Here is an 8816-nt window from a genome sequence, read left to right on the forward strand (position 1 = left end):
AGGCATTGTAGAGTTATTGTATTTAGATCTCTGTTAGCTGTTTGTGAAGAGAAGTCAAGGGTGATTCCAGCTCTTCTTGGTGGGTTTTTTTATTGTTGGCCCATTGGTGGAGAAGGCTGTAGTGGCTCTTGCTCAGTAAGCGAAGTTGCAGGAGGTGTGGGTGTATTGTGTCTTATGGGGACTGTTGTTGTCTCCCACTCAATTAGACACAAATTACTGTTGAATAGCCTTCAAAAAAGTAAAAGCACAGGGACAAAAAACATGCCATGTAATCACACAGTAACAGTAACCAAAAAAAGAAAAAAGGGAAAAAGAAGAAAAAACAAGAAAACCTGCAATATCTGGGGGTAGGGCATTAAGAGAAAAAAAAGTAGAGAAGGAGAATAATGAAGGAAAAAAATGGGAAAAATTCAAAAAGAAAAACAAGGAATGGGGTTAACCACAAGAAAAAAGGCGGGGGCTGAATTTCAACCAGGAACAGGGAAAAGAAAAAATGCTGAACACTAGGAGCTGGGAGGGGAAGATTAAGAATAATAGTAAAAAGTAAAAAAAATATTAATAATAATAGTTGTTTTAAAACAGACAAATAGAAGCAAATTAATCACCAGAAAAAAAGAAAGCAAAAAAGAAAAAAATAAAAATAGAAAAAGAGAGAGGGAAAAAAAAATCAGTGGAGAACAGGGCCGGGCACCCAGGCTCTGTCTGAGCACAGACTGTGATGGAGTTCCTCTGGCCCAGAAGGTTGGTGGGAGTGGGGGATGGCCACACCTCCATTCACCAAGTGGGTGTGGGGTATAAGAGTAACAAGAGGAATGTCGTACCTTTTCAGTCTTGCAGGTCCGGAGGGTCCTTGGGGTTGCTGGAAAGCAGAACATGTTCTTAAGCCCCGCAAACCTGTGAGAGCACTGTCTCTTTAAATATCCAAAATATTCAAGCCACTTTTAAACCTTCAAAATGGCGACATTCTCCATACCGGCAAAAATCTACAGCTCAGCTCACCTTTCTCTTCACCTTCTCCATTTATTCCCCAGCCACCGCAGCAGTGCCTGGCTAGCAGAGCTGATTTTTAGGTTAATTCTTAAGTCCTACCAGCACTCGGGAATTTCCAAGCTGTCTGTGCTGTCAGGATCACTCGGGATTGCTGCCTGACATCAGCTCCATCAGTCTCCTTTTTTGGTATTTTCACACAAATTCTTCTGCTAGTTGGGGTTTAGCCCACTTCTCTATCCTTCCCTTCAAGGCTCAGGGGTCTAGGATAATCTTCTGTGTCTGTGTTAATTGGTGTCCCTTTTCTTTGTTGAAGAGGGTATGTGCAGTCTTTCTGCCTGGTCCGCCATCTTGCTGGAACTCCTCCAGTATGTATACTTCTGACAATCATTCTAACAAGCATGCAATATTCTTCCTATCAGATGCCTTTTGCAGAATTATTATTATTTTTTTCATGTGATAAATGGAGGTAAATCTGTATTTGTTTTAAGTATTGGTTAAAAAAAAAACAATGACAAGACAAATGAAAAACATTTATCACTAGTGACAAATTATAAAGAACATGAATTTATAGCAAAAGAAAATTGATTTAAAAATCTAAAGAGCCATTAAGGTATTAAAAATAAATTACTGCAATCAATGCTCCATATATAATCACAGGTATATTAATTTACATTAGGTATAGAAGTTTAAGAACACTTGACAAGCTATGTACCTAATTATACAAATTATAGTTGGTATTTAGTTGCTTTTAAGTAGTACTTATAAAATATTTTTATATATTTGTATAAAAAATGTCTGGAAGTATATGTGTATCACATCAGCAATATAGCTTATGGAATTTCACGTTTTTCCTACATTGCTCCTTCAGCTAAAATTTTCCAAATACACTAAATTTTTCATGTAATAAATCAGTAATCAAGAAATGCGGTCTCTATATGATCTTCCCCTATGATATGTCTCAGATTAAGCAATGTCACAGTAAAATGAAGCTAAACTAGTATTTGATAATAGGAGTCTTCTGTTGTCCTACTGGACTGTGTCTCATGACTTCACCTGTCTCCAAGGACACCATCTCCAGTGATGCAGTCATTACCATGTTTTGTTTTTTCTCTAAATTTCCTTACTCAGAAGATTCATTAGTGACTCTGTGTGTGGGTCACGAAGGACTCTGTTTATTCACTTATTTGCATTTTTTATCAAATAAAGCAAATGTGAAGCCAGATATAGTAAACTCACTTGCTACCCTGAGAAGTCAAAAGAGCAGCTCTCCTGAAATTCGGGGAAATTCCTGACATTACATAAACCTCTTCTTCTTCTTATTATTATTATTTGTTTTGTACTTTCTTGTGGAAATCATAATGATACAATATGAAATCCTGTAATCAATTAAAGATGTATACATCAGAGAGCTCTGTGCTTCCAGAGTTATCATGAATATAACAGTGGATTCAAAGAAAAAGCAGAAGTTCACATAAAAATCATCATCCCAACCACCCTTTTCAACCTAGAATCTTAAGACTTGAAGTGTTTCAACAGCCAACACAGCAGTCATAATAGTAATTGAGATAAATTTGTCATTTTAGTTGTGTTGACTATTATGTGATCTAAGTCTTGTTATGTTCTGGAGGAAAAAAATATATTTTATATATCTCTTAAAAATCAGAGGTTTAACTGATAATTTCCATAATTGGCAAATTGTCCATTTTCTCATTTTTTTAAATGCAGTTTCCTTAGATCTATAAATGTCAATTTCTAGAATATTTTATGCATAGGACTATATTGGCATTTAAAGGAATTAAGAAGTTTATTATGTACATAATCAACCTCACACAGAAAAGATCTACATAAGTATATAATTATATCAGCACATTTCACAATCCCTCAGAAGAATGACTTATTAGCTGAAGTTACATCAGCTCATTAGCCTTTTCTGTCCACATTACAAGGATATATTTTGAAAGTAAAATAAACAAAAACCAGATGTCATATTTCACTATCAGTCATCTTTTCAATCTTGTTTTATTATACCTTGTAGTATCTTGTTGTTGTGTTGTTATTATGTGCCGTCGAGTGGTCTCTGGCTCAGAGCAATCCCTCCTTAGGTTTCCGAGTTTGTATCTCTGTGGAAGTAGATTGCCCAATCTTCCTTCCAAGGAGTGGCTGGTGGGTTTGAACCGCCAACCTTCTGGTTACCAGTCAAGTGCCTTAGGCACTATGCCACCCGAGCTCCCATGTAGTATCTTAGAGGGGGACAAAAAGTGTTTATAGAGCGCTGAATAATGTCCAATGTTGGTAGGGCTGAATACATTTACTCGGTGATATACCTGTTACCTGAGACATTAGAAGGAGGGGTAGAGGAAGCTAGAGAGGATAAACAGCTTTATTTCATGTACATGTCAGTTTGATCTAATATAGTTGTTCAATGCACCCATAAATTCTCTGAGAGTGTTCTAGCCATCAGGCAAACTGTGAGCCAAATCAATTCTTTCTTATCTTAGAGTCAGTACTCATGAAGTCATAACTGTATTCATTGCTTAGATAGAATTGATTCTGTCCCACAACCACAGAAGAACACATTAATTTACATAATATTTCACATAAAAATAACTTGCGGTCTCAGGAGAAACATTTCACAATTCACCAATAAAGAAAAATTTTAAGCTTAGAAACAATTTTAAATGAAACCATATGAATTGATAAAAATTCAGAGGGAATGTATGATAAAAGGTAAAAAGTAATGAAGAATACACTAAGAAATGAAACAGATAAAAGACTAAGAGAATAAAAAAAATATTTAGATCTACAGTGTATTTGAAACTAATATATGTGAGTACTCCATGAAAGGATAAATAGAATTCAGTTAATTAAGCATTAAAATATGCTGAATTCTGCACCACCAGGGAATATCAGGGAATATAAGTGGTTACTTAGGAACAGAGAAAGCTAAGAAAGAGTCAAGGAGGTATTCTTTTGTTCTTGTTGTTGTTGTTTGTGTGTGTGTTTGTATGCATGTGTGCATGTAGTATTTAGAGCTATTCATGGAAAAAAAGCATATGTTCTATGAAAAAAAGCAGAAAAAAATTATTCAAACATGGAGTTGGAACAAAGAGTTCAAGAGACTATTGAATGTGCATGTCGTTGTTGTTGTTATGTGCCGTCGAGTCAGCCCTGACTCATAGCGACCCCTCCTTGGGTTTCCGAGGCAGTATCACTACGGAAGTAGGATTGCCCAACCTTCCTTCCGAGGAGTGGCTGGTGGGTTTGAACCGCCAGCTGTCTGGTTAGCAGGCAAGTGTCTTAGCCACTATGCTACCAGAGCTCCCATTGAATGTGCATAGTGAACCCAAATTGTCTGACATATCTTAGAAAGAACAAGTATCAAGCAAATACATCAAACAATCATACTTCAGGTACACTTCATTTTTGCTCCTTATGAGGTGAGAGAATAATAGCACTCAAAAGTAATCCTGGTCAGAGTGTGGATTTGAAAAGTAGAATCTTTTAATAAAACATTTCAATTAACAAGAAAAGTCTGAATATGATAGATGTAATACTGTTAAAATGATGTGTAATAAAATAACTCTGAGTATTACGTGCAGATCAGACAGAAGTCAAGAGTCAGTGATGAGAAACCATACGGTAACAACATTCATTTTCCTGGGATTGACTGATGACTCACAACTACAGGTTTTGGTTTTTATCGTTCTCTTTCTCACCTACATGTTGAGTGTAACTGGGAACATGACAATCATCACACTCACCTTACTGGATTCTCACCTTAAAACAGCCATGTGCTTTTTTTCTACAAAATTTCTCCTTTTTAGAGATCTCATTCACATCTGCTTCTATTCCCAGATACTTGTATAACATAGGAACAGGTGACAAGCTCATTACCTACAGTGCCTGTGCCAGTCAAGTATTTTTTACGGACCTCTTTGGTGTAACAGAATTTTTCCTTCTGGCCGCCATGTCCTATGACTGCTATGTGGCCATCTGCAAACCCTTGCATTATGTGACCATCATGAACAACACCTTCTGCAGAAGGCTTGTCTTTTGCTGTTGGGTAGCTGGTCTGTGTATTATAATCCCTCCACTGAGCCTGGGCTTAAATCTGGAATTCTGTGATTCTAATATCATCAATCATTTTATCTATGATGCATCTCCCCTTTTGAAGATCTCTTGTTCAAATACTTGGTTCATGGAACAGACTGTTATAATCTGTGCTGTGCTGACCCTCATTATAACACTTATGTGTGTCATTCTGTCCTACATTTATATCATCAGGACAATTTTAGGATTTCCATCTGCCCAGCAAAAGAAAAAAGCCTTTTCTACCTGTTCTTCTCATAGGATTGTGGTTTCCATCACCTATGGCAGCTGCATATTCATCTACATCAAACCTTCAGCAAAAGAATCCATGGCCATTAATAAAGGTGTGACAGTGCTCACTACTTCCATCACCCCAATGCTGAACCCTTTCATTTACACCCTGAGGAACAAGCAAGTAAAGCAAGCCTTCAATGACTCAATCAAAAGAACTGTAATATTTTCCAAGAAATAAATGGATGTGAAGTACAGATTACACATATGTCGTGAACATCTCAAATTCTCCAGTCAGGTTAACTTTCATAAAATACTGTCTCACTTATCCTAATCTAGTCAGTTATTTTCTAACAAACATTCTCTAATAACAGGCATGTTAAGAGCATTCTAAAATTGAAATTCTGGCTTCATCCCCAATGAAAGTATGTGTCCAAATAAAGAGCATTAAAAGAGAAATGAAAGGGTAAGTTATTTATTTATTTATTTTACATTTTCCAGCAAAAGCATAAGTAATGATTGCCATTCCTTGTTCTAATTAAACCTTTCCAAATGATACGTTCATTGATTCACTTAACAAATACTCACTGGGTATTTTCTTTGGGCCAGATTTCATTTTAGACACTAGAACTAGGGGAGGTAGTAAAATCATCACAAACCTGCTCCCTGGACCCTCAGATGAATTAAAAAAAAAAAAAAAATTAAAGAAATCAGAAAAGTTTACTTGCACTCCAATAAATATTTTTGCCACAAAAGAGTATAATAAGTCTTACAATTCAGGAAAAAAATATCTGAAATACTGAATCCATAAAATTATAAGATTTATAAAGTACATTGAATTAATATGAACCGAAGACTTTATTTTTCTCACCTTTGATTTGGTCAGCCTTCAGTAACTTACAATATTTCACGGGAAGCACAAATATTTATACAGAAACCATTATTCAAAAGTGGAGTGTTACACCCTTTTCCTATGTTCTTCTTTAATCTTTTTTTAAGGAAGATCAAATTATTTTAAATTTTTAAAAGCACATGCTAAAATTTTAAGTCATACCTTTCTTTCTCTATCATGATTTTGGCCACCTTTATCAGTTCAATCTAAAATTAAAAAAGCCAAACTCACTGCAGTGATTTGATTCTGACTCATAGCGACTGCATTGGGTATCCAAGGCTGTAAATCTTTACGGAAACAAGACTACTTCCTCTTCCTTCCACAGAGCAGCTGGTGGATTAGAACCACTGACCTCTTGGTTAGCAGCCAAGTGCCTTAGCCATTATACCACCAGAGCTCCTTAGTTCAACCAGAAGGTGGTTAATTTTCCTAAAATGTTCCTGATAGGTGCCGTCGAGTCACTTTCCACTGTGACGTCATGGAGAGCGGAACAGAACAAGGCCTGGTCCTGAGCCATCCTCACAGCCACTGCTAGGCTGGAGGCCATTGTTACAGCCAGCCACTCATCAATGCATCCTATTAAGGATCTTCCTCTCTTTTGCTATCCATCTAATTAATGGTCCTTCTCCAGGAAATGGCCCCTCCTGATAACATGGTCAAAGTATGAGAGCTGAAGTGTTATCATCCTTGCTTCTAAGGAGCATTCCAGCTGTACTTCCTCCAACACAGATTTGGTAGCTTTCTAGCAGTCACTGGTAAATTTAATATTCTTTGCCAGCACCATAATTCAAATGTATCAATTCTTCTATGGTCTTCATTATTCATTGTCTAGCTTTCATATGTAAATGAGGCTTTTGAAAACACCATAGCTTGTGTCAGGTGCACTTTAATCTCCAAAGTGACATCTTTACTCTTTAACTCTTTAAAGAGGTCTTTCACAGCAAATTTACCCAATGCAATATGTCATTTGATTTCTTCACTGGGAAATGATTGTGGTTCCAAGGAAAATGAAATCCTTGACAACTTCAAACTTTTCTCCATTTATCATGATGTTGCTTATTGGTCCAGGGGTGAGGACTTTTGTTTTCTTTATGAAGTGCAATCCACACTGAAGTTTGTAGTCTTTCATGTTCATCAGAAAGTGCTTCAAGTCTTCTTCACTTCCAGCAAGCAAGGTTGTGTCATATTTTTGTCATAGGTTGCTAACGAATATTTCTCCAATCCTGATGTCATGTTCTTCATATAGTCCAGTTTCTCAAATTATTTGCCCAGCATACACATTGAAAAAGTGGGGTGAAAGGATACAACCATGACACACACCTTCCCTGATATTATACCATTCAGTATCCCCTTGTTCTGTTCAAACAACTGCTTCTTGGTCTATGTACAGGTTCCTCATGAGCACAATTTAGTTTTCTGCAGTCACCATTCTTTTTAGTGTTTTCCATAATTTGTTATGATCCACACACTCAAATACCTTTGCATAGTCAATAAAACACAAGTAAACATCTTTCTGATATTCTTTGCTTTCAACCAAGATCCATCTACCATTTGCAATGATATACCTCTCTCCATCCCCTCTGCTGAACCTAGCTTGAATTTCTAGCAGTTCCCTGTTGATGTACTTCTGCAACCATTTTTGAATTTTTTTTCAGCATAATTTCAATTGCATGTGATATTTTACTATTAATGTTTCTAGTAGAATTGTCCATTTACACATATATAATGTTCCTTTCTTTTTCACATGTTGTAGAAGTACTTCTGAGTTTTTTAAGTGTCTTTCTCCATCTTTCCTTTGATCTTAATCATTAGCAATCACTCCATTTATCTCTCTCTTCCTAGGCTTGTTGATTTTAGTTTAGTTAGCTGCCAGCTAGTTAGTCCCTGACTCCATGGTGATCCCAGGCACAAGTGAATAAAATTCTGTTCAATACTATCCCATCCTCATGATCAGTTGGGAATCAGACTATTATGATCTATGGGGTCCTCTTTGACTAATTTTCAGCAGTGGATCACCAGTTCTTTCTTCCAACTGAAAGATGCATGGTGGCTACACATGAGGTCTACTGGCTGGGCACAAATCTTATCTTCTCCATAAAGATAAAAATTTTACTATCTTACTACCAATGCCTCATGTCTTGGCCTTAGGCAATGACTAGTATACTATCTGGTTATCTTTTTCTAGTCTACCATGTCACCCTTTGAGCTTTGGTTAATTTTTTAAGCTGTGTTATGCATTTCTATTATCTCAAGCAGTATAAGCCTGTTTCTGTTGTCTATATTTATCCTTTTTCTCCCACATGGTGCTTTTCTTTTATTATGTCTGTTATAATTCTTAACTATGTCCTAGACATTGCATTTGCAGAACTATTCATATTTTTAATGTGGAATAATGTTGTCATTCTATGGAAAATATTTTTTTATTTGTTGTCTCCCAACTCCCTTAATAGTCTGGAAACACCTTAAGCCAAACTCAAAACTTAATGATGCAAAATTGGGCTGAAATTCTTTGTGAGGAGTCTGAATTCTAGGTCTTCTTTATCCCTTAGATATATATTTTTTAATGTCAAAGCTCAAATTACACATCATTGTATAAAATTGATTTTATCTATTT

The 8816-nt window shown here is 36.2% G+C and overlaps 1 pseudogene; it reads left to right on the forward strand.

The window, feature by feature from the left end:
- The first annotated feature begins 4545 nt into the window (after positions 1-4545).
- LOC103212339 lies at positions 4546-5551 on the forward strand (annotated as a pseudogene).
- Positions 5552-8816: the final 3265 nt, after the last annotated feature.

This window comes from Orycteropus afer, unplaced genomic scaffold, assembly GCF_000298275.1.
Source record: "Orycteropus afer afer isolate SDZICR_OR568_19922 unplaced genomic scaffold, OryAfe1.0 scaffold00923, whole genome shotgun sequence".
NCBI lineage: Eukaryota > Metazoa > Chordata > Mammalia > Tubulidentata > Orycteropodidae > Orycteropus > Orycteropus afer.